Here is a 17,207-nt window from a genome sequence, read left to right on the forward strand (position 1 = left end):
TGCCTTTGGAATTGATGACAGAAAAATGGATAATTTGGATAAGTTTTGGTGGTAGCCACAAAACCAATCCGAACAAAAAAATGATAAAATTTTTCATGTCTGCCCCACAACATGCATACAGCCAATTCGATGTCTGAGCAAAGCAACACTATGATCGACATTCAGCAGCAAGTTTATCATGGAGAGGAATGATTTCAAAACTTTACCTCTGCAGTTTATACTTTATATAAACCCAACTGAATTCAATAGGATTGAGGAACCTGTAGATTATATGGGGTTTGGAGTAAAACTTTAGTTCTTCTGGATGCCTGGATGCAGTGATTCACAAAGAAATTTATTCTTTCTGTGAAATGAGTAGAGGAAGAAATAATTTTGCCTTTTGACTTGATCTGTACAAATAAATGAATAAATAACTCAACTGCTTTACATTACACATAAAAATACCCCATTCCATATTTTCTATTGCTTCTGTGATAATTTCTTTTCTTACCTAGGGATACTATGCCCCCATGGGAAACTATAAACTACACTTAGCATGCCTGAAATATCCCTTTTGACAGGAACATGGGAACATATAAAGACAGAGGACTATTATCAGTAACAAATACATATGGCAGTTTGCAGACCTTCAGGCCATGGAGGATACACCTAATAAGATGTTTTAAGGCTTTTAAGAATGAAGAGAGAAGACTAACAGCAATCAAAGGAGAACAAAAAAATCTCTTTAACTTCCAGACAGATAGTGTCTTGCTCTTTCTGAAACTTGCTGTATGCTAATGGTGCAGTAAATACAAACTAAATACTTACTAAAAACTCCATGATAGGAAAATAAATTTTTAATACTATTGAAAGTTGGAATCAGATGCTTTATTTACTGAACAAGGCTTCATCAATTATTACACTGCTAATTCTAATCCAGTTCATATCTTCAAATCTTCTTTTTAGCATCCAGCTACTAAATAATTGTTCTTGTCTTCTCGCTCTCATTCTCTATCAATTCTTTTTCCTTACTCATTTTGGGAGCATGTTCTACTGTTTCTAATTTAGCCCCTATTAATCCCACCTTAATCCATGTGTCTATGCCTCTGCTTCTTTTCACCATTAGGCAGAGCTTTTTATACTTTCAAAATCTGTTTCTCTTCTTATTATTAGTTATCAGCTGAGTAATCTAAAATGTAGTACAGTCAAGTCACTCAACTAAAATTGTTTTTTAATGTTTTTAAGCCTCCTTATCTGTGTTCAATCCTCATCTATTTCACATCTTTTTGCAGTTACTGACTGTATGTATTTCCCTGCTATTTTCCATAAACTATGAGAGCAATGTCCCAGCATGGCTCTTCATTTACTTTGCTGCCTGCCATTTCTGCAGTTGCTTTCCCTGCTCCCCACTCATCACATCCTAAGGGACCCAAACTAAAGTTCTGCTTTCTGCCTGCCAGCAGTAGTTTCTGTGAGACCATTAACTCTACAAAAAGTCATCCACAGGCAGAGAACATGATTTTCTTTCCCTGCTGCAATCCTTTTTCATCAAGATCTATCCTGTCCTCTGTGTAGCAGAGCCTGCCAGCCTGGCAAAAGCAAAGCACATTCATGAATAACTTAACAAGAGGAGGAAACCCTTGGGATTTAGTGTCCCATGGAAGACCCCTTCCAGGCCCCTCACAAGACAGCACAACAGCTCCATAGAAACAGCCTGGAGTCCACACACTTCTCATTGAAATCACCACCATCAACATCCCTGGGTCTGGCCACTGCTCCCCACATCCATCAATGCAAGGACAGGCTTCTGAAAACCTTAGGTCACGTTTTAGATGGACTATTCCAGTCCCCTGCTGTGCTTGCTCATCCACACTGCTATACCTACAACAGGAGAGGGACAGAGGGACAGTCCCTGCACTAGTCACACAAGAATTCAGTAGAGAAGATTGATTGTCACTGCTGATGTTAATATCAGGAGCAAAAGAAATTTGGCCTTGACAATAAACATGTTTCTTTGGTAGAAATAAACTGGTTTAACTAATAAACTGGTTAAACTGGTTAACTAATCCTTTTTTTCCTGACTTGCTGCCCTGGTGGGGCAGCTCAACTTCCACCTATCAACACTACTGCCAAGCCAGAGGCAGACTGTCCAGCCTCTACCATGGCACTAATCATCTCTGCATATTTTGGACCAGATCTACAAGCTATGTCTCATGTAAAACACAAAGATCTAAGGAAAATCATGATGGCAAGAGGCATGCCAGAATCTTGTATGACCCTGGCATCTCAAGCAAAGTAAGGAGCTTGTTGTTCTTTGCAGACTTTTAGGCTGGTCTAGCAGTAAGAACCAGTCCTTGGCACTGTCCCCTCTATCGCTGAAGTCCTCTCAGATCTCAGTCCTCAGTCTTCTTTTCCCTTTGCCTGTTAGTGCTCTCTTTTTTTTCCTATTTTGTTGTATGTCATCTCAGAGACAAGGTTAACCACTTACTCTTCATGATACCACTAGATTTGCAGGTTCTTTCAGCAGAAATATTTTAAAATCTCTTGTTATAATTAAATTATTCCTCTCCTCTTGTCCCCCTCCAATTATTTTCTGAAGCATCCTTTATACAGATTTTTCTTGTATTTTCACATCTCAGTCTCTCTTTGTTCATGTTCTTCTTCATGTCTCCAGGAGACGTAGACATTAAAAAAATGGAAATAGAGCAATAACCATATGCTTCCTTTCTGATCTGTATCCTTATTTACCTTAGTAACATCCCATTATAATGAATGACTCATAGCATTAAGAACCAGTCAGCGTAAAGCCAGCCTAGTTTGGCCCTAAAATGGACTGATAGATAGCAAAGAACAGGTGAAGGACTAACATTTGTAGAGAGAACAGCTGTTTCTCCAAGACTTAATTTACTCCATATAAAGTTTCACTGAGTAGGACAAAAAATGCTCAAAACGTGTAAAGTACCTCGTTATGTAAGAAGGTGAAAGACTTTCTTGAGCCCAAAGAATGTTCAAAACATCAGCCAATAAATACTTACAGACTTGTACCCACTGACATTTCCAAAGTATTTTAGTCATTTGTGTTATTTTAAATGCACCTTACTGTGGCCGTTGAAGATGATAAAAAATTCATTTTGATAAGAAACCATGTGTCCTGGGTTGAAGTATATTCTATCACCATCTTCATGAACTGTTGAAACCAGGTGAGGCAGTGCTCCCTGCCTCCTCCACTCTGGCTTATCTTCTGTTAATGGGCCCATCAGCACCTTTGCCACATGACTCACAGATAACCCCCTCCTGGACTACCTCCTGTTAATGGGCCCATCAGGCCTTATCACATGACTCACCATCTCATTGTGAGATGCTCCGCCCAGAGGGAGGAACCAAGCATTCCAGCCTGGATATAAGCTGAGACTCTGAACACCAGAGGGGCGCTTACCCACTGGATTCCCAGAGGACCCGAGCTACCAGACCTTTCTACAGGATCACTGCTTCAGGAAGACCACCTCATCTGGACTGCTTCCATCACTACGCTCAGGTTGTATTCTGACTCTGTCAGTGGTCTTTTGTATTATTGCATCTATTCTAGTTTACTTTCTTTCCTTTTTTTTTTTTCCTATTAAATTGTATCTCTGACTTGGAGCCTCTCATTTGTTTTGCTTTCAAACCACTACACCATGAAATATTTAGCATGATGTAAGACAGTCAAAGTAACGCCTTGCAACATACAATATACACAGAGAAGGTTTTTTCTGTTGTTGTTCTTGCTATCTTTGAGAAAATAAAACCACCTTGAGAGCCATAATGTAAGAAAACAGATTTTTTTAAAATTTATTGTTATTTTATTTCACCACTTAGATTAGAAATTAATTCTTATTTTGTTGATACTTCTTGTAATATCACTCAGAAAATCCTTCGAGGGCTGCTTCAGGAATAGTTACCATCCCCAAACTATCAGGCATCTTTAATTTGATGTGAAGGTGTTATGATTACATACACAAAATGCCTTGTGTTAATTTTGCTTACCAGCATACAAATCAAATGATCTCGTCTCTCTCAAATTAGTCACTTTACTCTATATACTTCATCATTTGACTAAACAATCCTGTATCAATGATGAAACAGGGAATGTTTCATTGTCAAAGACGAAAATCCAGATAATAATGTATGTTTAAGCAAATTCACAGGTTTCACTGTGAAACAAAATTGTAATCCACATTTGTCTTCTGCACTTAGTTCCATCATCAACCACAGTTCAACATGCAGCTCTGAAAAATATGCAAAAGTAGACTGAGAAAAATCTTTAATCTATTCTTCAAACAATAATCCTAACACAGTTTCACTTGTTGCCTCTTGGCTTAATGATCATCCCAGACTGACATTTAGGGTCAACAGACACAGACCAAATAAAACTAGGGAATTTAATTATTGTTTCACACACCATCACTTCAAATATACACTCCAGTTTTCACCTTACACATGAGCTCAGGACACTACAAGAGCTTAAGGAATGTCCCAATAGCTCTCAAAAATGGTTCATCAAGCCCATTGTTGTCCCTGCAACAGAGCAGTAAGAGATGATTTTTCTACAGTCTATTCCCTCCTTCAGCCCCCAAACTCCATGAATTAGAAATGGTGGATGGGACTAACCTCCCCATTGTTACTATCCATCTATGAAGCTGCTACTCATAAATTCAAGCAACTTTCTTGAACCTGATGATACTACCCATCTCCACTGTTTCCTCTACTAGTAAATGCCAAAGTTTGCAACCTTCAGTGCAAAATACTTTCTTTTGAGTGCTTGAAATTTATCTACTGCTATTTTTGTCTAGTGTCCTTCAATTCTTGCAATCTGAACTTGATGAACAACACTTCCAGTAATTCAGATGTGTTGCCTTTGTGACAGTGTATTGTTTGGTGACCTCATACCTCAACCTTTGTTCCAAACTGAAGAAATTTGGATCTTTGTAAGTCCCTCCTCAGTCTGTTTCATCCACTTTGTCATTTTAGTTGCCCTTCCCTCTGTTCCTTCTGAAGTGGTACTTTATCTTCCTTTAGATCAGGAGGCCAAAACTTCACACAGCACTCAGGATGCAAGTGCATGAAGATCTTACACAACAGCAAAATAATGCAGCTCATTCTATCTTTAAAATCCTTCTTGATGATGATTTTTAAAAACCTGGTTTTGGCCTCTGCTTCAAAATGAGCTAATGGATTTCAGAGAACTGTGAAAGTGCTCCTTCCTGAGCTGCAGCTGCCAGTTATGAGTACATTAAATATTATGTTCAGAATGTCTTAACCTCATCAGTAAAGGTTTAGTAATAAGCCCCTGCCTTTCCGAATCTGCCTTGTCAATGAAATCTTGGGCTATGCAGAGTTAAGGCATACTTGTTTATCTGAGCATAGCTTCTACTTACAAACAGCCTTGTACCCCAGCACTCTATTCCTCACAGTCTAGGCAATCGTTCTGCAGGAAACCTGTTTCACCTCTTTCTAACCTGGCTTCTTGAAGAAGCAAATCTCATTCAATTACACTATGTCTGCATGTGAGAATTTGCCATTCCATTCCCCAGTTATCTTTCAACCTACTAGCCAATTTCAAACACGTTAAACAGGAGGATAAAAATCTCCAATGCCATTATATCCTTAAGTCTCATGGAACTAGAAAAATGGAAAGAAAAGAGGCCTCCACTAAAGAACAAGCTAAAACATGCAGTGATCCTCAGAAAAAAAATCTGCACCAAAAAAATTGTCAGGACCTCAATTGCATAAGAAGTTTCACTTGGTGTTTTTGCTCCAGTAGACATCAGAGGATGCAGTCATAAGACACAAATCCTTCAGAGACCAATCTTCATTAATTCTAACAGCACAGAAGTACATATCGACTCACCTCGGGTAATGACTCACAGGAAGCCACTTAAATTGCTTCATGGCAGGAGAGAAGCCTGGACCAGATGCAGCCTCAGCTGGTGTTGCCAACAGCCCCTGTGCTCTAGTTTGAAGATGCTCTAGGATAAAATTTTCTAGTTAATAGCGGAACTAGTGTCCCACAGACCAGTACAGCAGAAGAAAACAAAGAAAAGCATAACAACTTCGATTTACTTCACCAAAAGCCACACTTGTCAAACACAATTGCATTAATTTGCAGAAGAGTCATGGGCAGTCACCTTTCGAAGGCAGGATTAAGAGTAGGAAGAAAGAGGCATTGTTCTATGTTTCCCACTGAGCAGCCTTGCACTGGGACATTGTCAGCAAACTGGTCAGAGCTCATTTCCAGTAACAGCAAAACCCCGGCAATGGCTGAGGCAGCAGCCCTCAGCCCATGGTGAGCAATGTGGAAGGTGAAAGACCTTCACGAGAGGCAGCATCCTCCCCATCCTACTCTGTCCCAGTCTCAGCAGGAGCTGAACGTTCAGGTGTCAGAAAGATAAACAACACATCAGTAGCATTCCCTTGTTAAGGTTTAGGACTGGACATCCCTCAGTCATGTCATACCTGGGGGGGGGGGGGTGGCTTCTCCCTTCTTGGGGAGAAGGATGTACCACTGATAGTGGACACACAGAATGCAGAATTTACAGGCCACGAGGTCATTTGGCAGACCTCCCAAGACAATGAAGAAACTAATAAAGTCAACTCAGCAACTGTGCTGAAATCAGCTCTGTCTGGGTAAAGGGTAATTCTGGTGGGGGCAGATTGCAGCCACCAACTCATGGACCACTGACCCAAGAAACCCAGCGACTCAAAAGAAGAGAAACAGTGAGCATACAGATTAACTAGCATAAGAAGCAAGGTAATCATTTAGCCAACAGAAGACAGAATACTATTAAGAGAATTATCTTCAGTGTTAAATACAGCTCTAAAAAGAAGCCTGCTCATACACACATTTTGATAGGCTGAGACAACATGGATGAGTGTCATAACTTTTCCTTGAAAAGTGCAATTCTTTGCTATTGGTTGTAAGTATAAAAGGTTTGTTGTAAGCATAACCAGTTTTTTGATTTGGGTTTTTGGATTTTATTTTTTTAACTTGTTGTTGCTATTGATGTCTTTGTTTTCTTTATGTTGATATCTTTATTTTCCTCCTCTGTCTACACAAAACACATATCCTCTAAACACACACCATAAAGTACATTAATCTTCTACAGTCTCAACCAAAATCAGGTATTTTTGTCAGTGAAGGAACTCATTTTCCTGTACAGTTACTATCAAAACATTTAGTCGACTTAGACTTATATTTTCGAATTCTTATTACACCCTTGATAATTTCAACAAGACTATTAAAATAGATCTTTATGTATGTAGGCAGCAGCTGTATGTGAGGAGAGGTGACTGGCACCAGATGATGCAATGAGAGTGAGAAAAGAGAGAAGTTATCAAAGAGTAACAGCTCTTCTTTTTGGCAAACCAGTAACTGGAGTGACCTGTGATAGTGATACTGTACTAACGCTGCACCAACACAATCTGATATTTCAAGCTAAATCATAAATAGGCATTTAACTTCTGCCTTCAGGAAAATTAACTAAAATACCATAGAATCCATAATTATAATTTTCAGTACTACATAAATCCTTGATGGAGAGCAGCAGAAACCTTGAGTGCATGTCTGCACTATGACAAGAGAGTTGTTGCACATAACAGAACAAGTTGCATTTTATTATCCAGATCTGCATCATGCCTTATCAAAGAATCTTTTACATTCAAAAACACAGAAAAGGAAGGAACTCCTATTATGGCTTCAGAAAAAAGCAGTGCAGAATGCATAGTCTGTCCCAAAGAAGGAAAAATGATGGATTGGTTAATTTTAAAATACAATTTTTGTGGAACAGTTCAGACAGGTGTCACCAAAAAAAAAAAAAAAAAACACCCCAACAACAACAACAAACACACCACTAGATAATTAACAGAGCAACAATATTCCATGATGGTGGCAACAGTCTAGGTAGCAGCAGGAATGGGAAGAGAAAGGCTAAGATTAAATTAGATTTGTACAACAGCTACCTAAATCAACTCAGGGTGTCATTCACTTGTAGAGAGTCTGAACCAGCAGAGGCAAAAAAGATAAATATGGCTCCTGTCAGCTTTAATGGTCTGTTAACAATATGGGGTTTGTGAATTTGGCCTCTTTATTGCTAATGATTTTAGCAGTAGCATTCTACCTAGTGAGCCCACTACACAGTCCAAAGTTAACTCCCCCTAACACTTCTCTGACAGGAAAGATCCAAAAGAAACACAAACAGCTGCCAACATCTTCAGCTGCCTTTCACCTAATATTTTTCATGGTGCAGTCAAAAGTTTCAAGACATAGTGGAATCACACAAAACAGTAAACCTGAATTCCCCAGCGGATATGCTGATTATGTTTTGCTGAAGACTATAATGTGAACATACAAAGCTGTTGCAGAAATCTCTCAGAGTTGAAGAGCCCAAGGATATTTGGTGTACAGCACACCCAGCACCCTCAGCAGAGAGGAATTAACTAAAGCTGAGAATAATGCTGTGACCCACACAGTTGGTAAATCCCTAATCATAAAGGATGCACAGCAAGACATTGTGAATCAATGAGGCAGCACAGGAAAACATTTGCAGTTGGATTTTATAGATGTACTTTGTCTCTTTTTCCCTAAAACAACAAGACAATTATTCTGCACCCAGAATTTAAAATTAGACTTTATCTCTATCAATATTTTACTAGTAATTAGCGCTAGTGGAAATGTGTGACTTTTTTACTCATGTTCAAAACATCTTTCCTGTTAATAATCTCCAGATTTTTACATTCTTCACTTTTTCAAATTGCTAATATGGTGCTAGGAGGAACCAGGCTGAAGTGGGTCTTTATTGACAGAAATTGCACAAGCCCAAAGTCCTGAAAATGCAATCCTTACTCATGCATTTGGACGTTCATTAAAAGCAACAATTCTATTGAAATTTATCATGATCCTTTGGTGAATTCACCAAACACAGAAGAGCAGCTCAGGGACACAGCAGGTATGTTCCACAGTAAAGAGATTACAGAAAGCTATCAGTATATTTAGGAATAACCCTGGTACTGAAAAAACTTTCTCTGCAGTCATGTCAACCTAATTCTCCCTTGGAAACACCTGAGGATAAGAAATTCACAAGGAATAACACAGGCAGGGTATGGCAGGGTCCTAACCCCATACTACAGTTGCTACAGCCTTACACAGGATACAATAATGGAATGTAAGTTATTTTGAAGTAAAAACCATAAAAATTGGAGGAAGCCAGAAAATCTGGTCTTGTTGTCCTGGTACCTGCCAAGATCCCAAGATCTGATGTCAGCTCAAAAGGTTGTTATCCTGTGAGCCTATTCCAGAATTGTAAATTAACATTAATTCAAAGCATGGATCTAAACATAGATTAATATCTCTGTTCTCTAATGGTAAACTAAAAATAGAATAGCTCTTCTCAGCTTAGACCAAGTTAAAAAGCAATATAAATGTAGGATTTTTCTTACTTTGTTTTAGGCAAGATTTTCATGAGGAAGAGAGGGAAATAACATTTCTGATGCTTGTGACTTTGTGCATTTTTATATCATTTCTCAAAGCTCTCTGCATTTCAGCCCAATCTACCTTTATTTTTCCATTTCCTAGAAAATCACCAGAAATTGGCTTTATTCTGTTACAGAACGTGTCTTTGAAAAGAGATAAGCTGCAACTGAAAAATAAGGGAAGAAAAAAAAAAGCAGAAAGTTTTTGCAGAAAGAAAATATTTCCTCAGATAACAGGGGCAACCTGATAAGCACATATCCGTGAGATCATGATGATACCTTTTTGTCTAGTTACATAAAATAACATCAGAATAAGTTACAATAGTTGTAAGAACAGCAACTGTGTCAGAGGTAAAAATAAGAGCATGATTGATTGTGATTCCCCTGCCACAGCAGACAGAAAAGAATAAAAGAATTCAAACTTTTAAGTTTACTACATGTTCTTACTGCTTTTGTGAAATTCCAGGAAATTCTTTAAAAAAATGTAGGCTTTTGGCTAGTATGCCTCAAGCAGTATCTTCCACCAATGGGCTCTGTGGCAGTAGTTCTTAGGCTTGAGGCTTGATTTTAAGTTTTAATAAGAATAATCAAGGGAAACTTTATCAATTTCTAGTTTAAATGGAGATCTTTAAAAAGAAATCTTGTAGTATAAGAAAAGCTGAACAATGCTGACCCTTAATATTCTCATGCACTGCAGTACTAGTTGAATTTACTATTCTGCCTTAGTTGATGAAGTCAGAAACACTATTTTCTTTGTCTTCCCTTGTTACATGATTGTTATGAGCACACTCAGCTGATAACTGTTTAAAATGCTCACTACATACCTATTTACCTATGACTGTGCATTGGTTACACACACAGCAACACATCTTGCAAAATCTTTGTGTTAGGAGCACAGTCATGAGGTATAATTTGTATGTGCTCTTTCCTGCCTTGAGAAACAACCTAAACAACCTTCACTCAACTACCTTTCTTATACACAAAAGTATTTTGCTTCTGGTCCTGAAGTGTATCTTTTTGCTTGCCACCCTGACATCCAAGCTGACTAATGAATGCCTTCATGCCTGCAACAAACAAAAACACAGCAAGCTCTTCTTAATCTGCAAGGCTGCCACAGACATATGTAATTCTTCCCTTAATGAATCCTAATTTGTACTTTTTAATTTTGTTAGACCTTACATGCTATGACATAAAAATTGCACTTCCCTAAAATATGATTTGCTTTCTAATTCTGCAGATAAATGAACTAACCTTAAGGCCAAACTGATGGAGTCAAATAGAAGAAACAAACAGACCAAACCAAACCAACAAAATGTCCCAACAGAAAACCACCACACATGAACACTGCATGCATATGTACATACTTATTTTCCACACATTTTCAGGCTTTTCTTTCCTAAGTCTCAGCTAGTGATTCAACCATTTTCCTCAAAGCCTGACAAGAGTGCAATAGCTTTATTCTCTCAGAAGAGAGCAGCTGAGAAGGAGTGTCTTTAAAACCTGCTTGATTTTGATGCATACCTCACAGAGCTACAACAGGACCATAAAAGAAAGGTAGTCTGTAAGGAACCTGTTTAAAACAATTCTGCATTTTTCAGTATGAGGTAGGAAAGGAAGTTATTGAGGGGAAGGCTAAATATTTTCATGCTTATCCAACAAGTTTACCAGCAAGTAAAAGGAAAACAAAACGGGGGGAAAAAAATGGAGGAAAGAGGTATCCACAACTAACTAACTGTAACACAAAGTTACAGACCTATCTTATTCTATGAAGGAGACTGAGAGAATGAGGAGGATCGTGTTTTTAGTTTGATGAAGAAAAGTTAATCCAATATCTTACCAGCATAAACAGTACTGGGTATTTCTAGAAAAGCTGTACAGAAGAAGTGATGTGTTTCTAATAATGTACTTTCAGTTTTATTAACTGGTCAAATTACATTAAAGTACAACACACATGGGCAGTATTATTTTAAGTCTATCTAAACACAGCTGTAAAGACTTTTTTCCAGCCAAGGTACTTTGATATCTACAATAAATTTATTCATGCAGACCTTTTTGGAGTATCATGCAATAAAGAATGGTTTCCAGCCTTTTTTAACCCATGACACCTGTGCTTCAAACCATACACTACATCTTATGAATTAATCATTATTCATACAAAGTTCCAGTTATGGTTCCCAACTTTAAGAAATGGGACAGTTAGTATAGACATTTTGTGTTTAGCTTTTGTTGGCAGAAGTTTCTGAAGAAAAATAGAACTACTTTGCAAGATTACAAGGTTTAGTCATTTTTATCCATTTCCTGGAGCCTATTTGTCTCACTGTGAGGAGAATTAGACCATTTTAAATATTAGATTCACAGGCACAAGTGAGAAAGAAAATAATGGTGTTTGATTTATGAAACAGGAGGAACAGACCTCTTTGTCTTTACAAGGGAGTATTGTTGAAAATAAGTCAATGTAAAATCCTTCTACAGAGAGAATGCAAAAGTGATCTCCGGAAAATATCAGTTAGATGTGGTTAAAGTGAGTCCCCATGAATAGGCTGGTCATTTAGTTGAGTTCATATCTTGAAATAAACTGCAAAGCACTTTGCTGCTCTAAATGCTTTCAGAAACTACCAAAACCATCAGCTTCCCAAAAGAACTGTTTGAAATATGACTTAGATTTTGTTCCTCTCGCCCTCCTCCTGTCTTTGCTTTACACGTTCTTTCCCTGCCTATTGCACAGACTCCCATTCAGCTGAGCATCCATTTTCCCAAGGATTTTCTCCTGGCAGTATTTGGCAGCTTCAGTTTGACTGCTTCAGTAGAACATGGAAGCAAATGGATGCTCAGGCTCCACTGGTGCCAGGGGGAGAGAGTGGGGCATCTACTCAGCCATCGCAGAAACTCATGGATGCTTTTTCAGTTCAGCCTAGGATTTGGCTTACATTCCTTATGGAAGGTCCAAGATGCTGCTTTGTGCTAAACAGCATGGGAGAGGGCTACTCTTGGAGAAATATAACTAGCTGGTCCAGCTGAACCCAGGCTGCGGGTGATAGAAAGTCCTGGCCACCAGCACGCTTCAATTTCTCTCTCTCTCTCTCCCTCTCTGGTGAGGGCTGCAAATGAAATTTTCTTGATGCACTCTTTCTAGAGCTACCATAGTTAGGTTTATGTTTTTGCTGCACTATAAAAAAGCCATCTGGGAACCATCTAATTTTTCTCACTACACTTGTCAGTAGAAGGGAAAAGGACCTGCTAAAAGTTTTGTGAGATATAAAAGTTAATATGGGGTACGCCTGTGCCAGTGGTAAAATTTGGGGTAGCCCAGGAACCTCAAAAAGCATCTTGAAAGCAATTCTTATAAAACAGAAGTGAAAAATGCCTATGGTGCTAATTCTAATAACCTGACACTTGAAGGGGAAAAATCACTCATAAGACCCAAAGAAAAACATTCATGCAAGTAACCAGAATGTACAAATGAAACAGAAAAAAACTTGATGAAACTTGATTACACAGGCGGCATCTTCAAACCATCCTTAAGAGCATTTTCAGGTCATCAGGTCTGATCATAAAATCACAGAATCAAAAAATCATAAAATGGCCTGGGTTGGAAGGGACCATAAAGATCATCCAGTTCCAAGCCCCTGACATCAGCAGGGACACCCTCCACGACCAGGTTGATCAGAGCTCCATCCAACCTGGCCTTGAACACTTTCAGGAACAGAGCAGCCACAGCTTCTTTGGGCAACTTGTGTCAATACCTCACCACATTCACAGAAAAGAATTTCTTCCCAATATCTGGTCTAATTCAGTTTGAAGTCATTCCCTCTTGTTCTATCACTACATACCCTTGTAAAAAGTCTCTCTCCAGCTTTCATGTAGGTTCTCTTTAGGTGCTGGAAGGTGCTATAAGGTGACCCTGAAACTTTCTCTTCTCCAGACTGCACTCTGCTTTTTCATGATGCCATATCACATAAATGTGTAATATCAAGCTCCGTTTAGAAGACAATTAATTCATTGAACAGACAATGGAGGGGGGGTGGGTGATACTTTGAGGGGTTTTTGTTTGTTGGTGGTTTTTTCATTGTTGGGGAGTGGGGTTTAAGGATAGAGTGATTTAGACTCATGAATCTGGGTTCTGACAGATGAACTTTGACAAACTAGCAGTTTTAATCTATCCCCATTCCTAGCTCCCATGTCATTCTTCTACAGAGGTTAGCACACTGTAAAAGACAGAAATGCATGACTCAATTATTCCAGTTCACAGTGCAGAATATCAGCTTAAAACACTAATGAAGATGTGGTTTGTGCTAAGACATCAGACCATAAACTGAACTTAAAAATGCTGTGCACACATGTTTCACCAAGTCTGAAGAAGTGATGGCAAGTTCTGGGATGGCAAACAAGGTGCAATATCATCTTTATCCACTCAATAAATGAGAGCAGGATCCCTCATCCAGGTGGGAACACTTCTGAGATGAGCTGGCAACCCTTGCATTGTCCAGTTTCCTAATTGACCATATCTTCTGTTCATCCCTATATTTCAGCTGGCTCACTGGACTGGTTTGTATCTTCCGCAAAAAGCTAAGCACAAGTCAGATCTCCCAAGGCTTTCAGGGGTTGATAAAAGACTGTCAAATATATGCATAAAAATTAGTCATTGTAAGTAGTTCAGAATTAGATTTTTCTGAGAAGGAAATCAGAAAATTACTTACAGCTTAAAATACTATATCCTGTTTCCTACTGTCATGTTTAGAGCCCTCGATTTTTCACAATTTCTAAGTGCATGTTATGACTGAAGGAAGAATATTTCAAGTCTAATCTAGCAGTTTCTGATTAATTTCTTCCCAATTTCCTGTAAATGTCCCCAGAAAAACTGTAAAGACAATCAGTAGTTATCAGAGAAGTTCTGCTTGCTTTCAAATTTGGTCACTAAACAGGGAATTCTGCTTAAAAAAAAATCTGAGAGGAAATTTAGAAAATAAATTTGTTTGATTTGCATTTTTCATATCTACACTTGGTTGCATAATGCATGGAATTATGTTTAAAAGCAGAGACACTAAAATGTGTTAACTTCATCAGAAATCAAAACTTATTTTCACCTGAAAATACCCATTGAACTAAGAAAAAATTAGTTGGGAAACTCAAATTAAAATGTAAAAGGTGTTAGCAAGCTCCATGGCAGTTCATTCTTCCTCAATATAAATTGTTGGATGTAGATAAAAAGTGGTTTTAACCAAATTTCTGTAAGAGGATGAAAAGTAAATTTAAAACCTCATATGACTAGAATTTGTTTAGTGTTCAAATAATGAACACCATTCTGCTGTCAGTCCTGCTCAGTCCTAGTTAATCTCCTTAGGTTTTATTAATTCCTCTATGATGCTGAATTGTCAAAGTCTCCAAGTAGTATCCTAAATGACTGCTACTAGTGCATTCAATAAAACAACACTTCACTTATAATGCACAAAATCTTATAGTTAATAATGTTTATAGCACACAAAATCACTGATAAAATATACCATGTAGATTTATAGAAGCTATGTAGAATTCATTGAATTTACCAGGCAAAACCTAGGTAAAGATTTTTCCCTACTCTCCCAAGAAACAGAAGATATGAAAAAGACAGCTTTAAGAAGGTAAACTACCCTGCTTTGATGCACATATGAAGAAAAGTGAAAAAAGTAGTGATGAAATGGGCAGACCATACATTTGAAGTAAAACGTATTTTGTGTTTGGGATCAAAGTGGAATTCAACATGCCTGGTATTTCCCTTCTTTCTCTGTATCTCTCACAGCATAAACACTCAGAAAAGGCAGTACTAGAAGGGGTGAAATCTTTCAAGTTGGTTTAGTTGTACCAGTATCTCTCAGCTGCAGAGTGTCTTTCCAGTCCTACCCTCTTTGTTTCCCTTTTTTCTTCTCTTGCACACACAATTTTGTGCTCAATGGTACTGAAAGCTGCATCTGCTCCCAGATCAAAACCTGTCTGTCATTAAGTTACACCTTTAAACAAAAAAAGACACTAACAAGGGGGAGTGAATGATAACTAGGAATATCCACATTTTCCTCTGCCTTCCTTTCCCTAACATCACCAGAAAATAATAGCTTCCCTGAAGTGTATTTACAAGTCTGAGAAGGAAGAGTATTGAAATTCAAGGAGACATCTGAAAAGAAGTTAAATAACAACCACTAAGAAGAGTAAAACATGTTGTTCCATGCACTGAACAAAAGCACAGCTAGCACTTAAAATAGTAAAAACTTATCTTGGGTGCTCATGAAGGGAAGAAGCTGATTTTGCACCCAGCTTACCTTCTTGGTTCAAAGAATCCTCCTGTTTCCAGCTCAGACCTTTCCTCTGCCCTTTCTTGGAAGCCTGCTAACACAGACTGATAGATACCTCCACACTTCTCAAGAAAATGGGTTCCAGATCTAGCTCAGTTTGTGATGTCCTTGTGTGCCCTATTCCCTTCCTTCTCAGTCATCATCAATTAAGATTAAGAATTTTAGGGAAACGCACTGGTGCAGGTGATTCCCAATCCTATCCATTCTGTCATTTTTCATCTGTAAATCTGAACAGAAGCGTACTTCTCCTACAAGAAGAGCACAGCCAGAGGAAAGTGAATGCACACAGATTGCACAGAGGAGCACTCAGCAGGAATGATCTGCCATCAGGTGTCGTATGTTTTGCTTTTGCACCCTAAAGTTGCAGATATTTGTCCCGTTTCCACAGCTGTCCCCTATCCACCCTTACAGGTTAAAGCTTTAGCACTTCATTTTCACTGATCCCCTCATTATGCATTGCTCATAGTAGTTTTAATCTGTGGGTATTGTTCAGACTAGGTTTATTTTTCTCTTCCAGTATTTCACTATTTGTGTATGTGTCATCTAATGTAAGGGTTGCTGTGGTAATTGCTACCCTTCTGTGGAAATGTTCAGTAATCACTGCGTAAACCTTGCATAACATCCAGAAAGCAGCTTAGACTTGGCTCCAGGCAGCCTTAATTTACATATCCAAGAGTATTTTTGTAAAGCTAAACTAAATGTGTGTTTATCAGAGAAGTCGTACACTCAAAACTACCATGGCCTCTTTTCCACATAAAGGGTGTCTGCAGAAGGGAGCTGGAATTTCCTACCTGGTCGTCAGCTGTTGTCAAGCAAAAGCCCTTCTGCCCAGAGGACACACAATAATCCTATTCCCAAACCAAATCTAAATCAACCTTGGGCAAGATACTGTCCACGTTGCATAACTAGTTATATCCACCAGGACAAAAAGGAAACAAAAATGTACAAAACAAACAAACAAAACCCAAGCCCAACACAAAAAGAAATCCAGAAGAAAAAAATATTCAGCAGTTATTTCCCCTAGGGTGATTCAGGTATTGTGCCCATCTATCATCTCAGTGGGTGTTTTGGTGATTACAGCTATAATAAACAGCAAAAAAGAGGCCAAACAGCAAGGCAGAAAAAAAAATTGCTGATGGCATACAATTGTAAATTATTTAATTCAATTAATCACTTAAAAATTATGATGATCTAAGTCATCTGAACAGAGCTAGCGGTATTGAGGATCAAAATCTGCATCACAATTAGGCAGTACCTCATTCGTGCAAAATATATCCAGTAGAACTATTTACTGGATAAATAGAAAAGAATTAATCAATAGTTGACAATAATAATGCCCACCAAATTGAATAATGTGAAACTATATTCATACATGTCTTTGTTTTTTTAGAAAAAAAAAAC

At 38.3% G+C, this 17,207-nt stretch overlaps 1 long non-coding RNA gene across 2 annotated transcripts in view; it reads right to left on the reverse strand.

Moving 5' to 3' along the window:
* Window positions 1–3,783: 3,783 nt before the first annotated feature.
* Window positions 3,784–17,207, reverse strand: part of LOC136302473 (uncharacterized) — a 71,234-nt gene continuing 57,810 nt past the window's right edge. For both annotated transcript variants that reach the window (XR_010724067.1, XR_010724068.1), the window contains 2 exons: window positions 5,867–5,984; window positions 3,784–4,244 (listed from right to left, as the gene is read on the reverse strand). This is a non-coding gene — a long non-coding RNA (uncharacterized lncRNA). The remainder of the gene's footprint in view (window positions 4,245–5,866; window positions 5,985–17,207) is intronic.

Source organism: Chamaea fasciata, unplaced genomic scaffold (genome assembly GCF_029207755.1).
Source record: "Chamaea fasciata isolate MVZ Bird 193981 ecotype frontalis unplaced genomic scaffold, bChaFas1.0.hap1 SCAF_1, whole genome shotgun sequence".
NCBI lineage: Eukaryota > Metazoa > Chordata > Aves > Passeriformes > Sylviidae > Chamaea > Chamaea fasciata.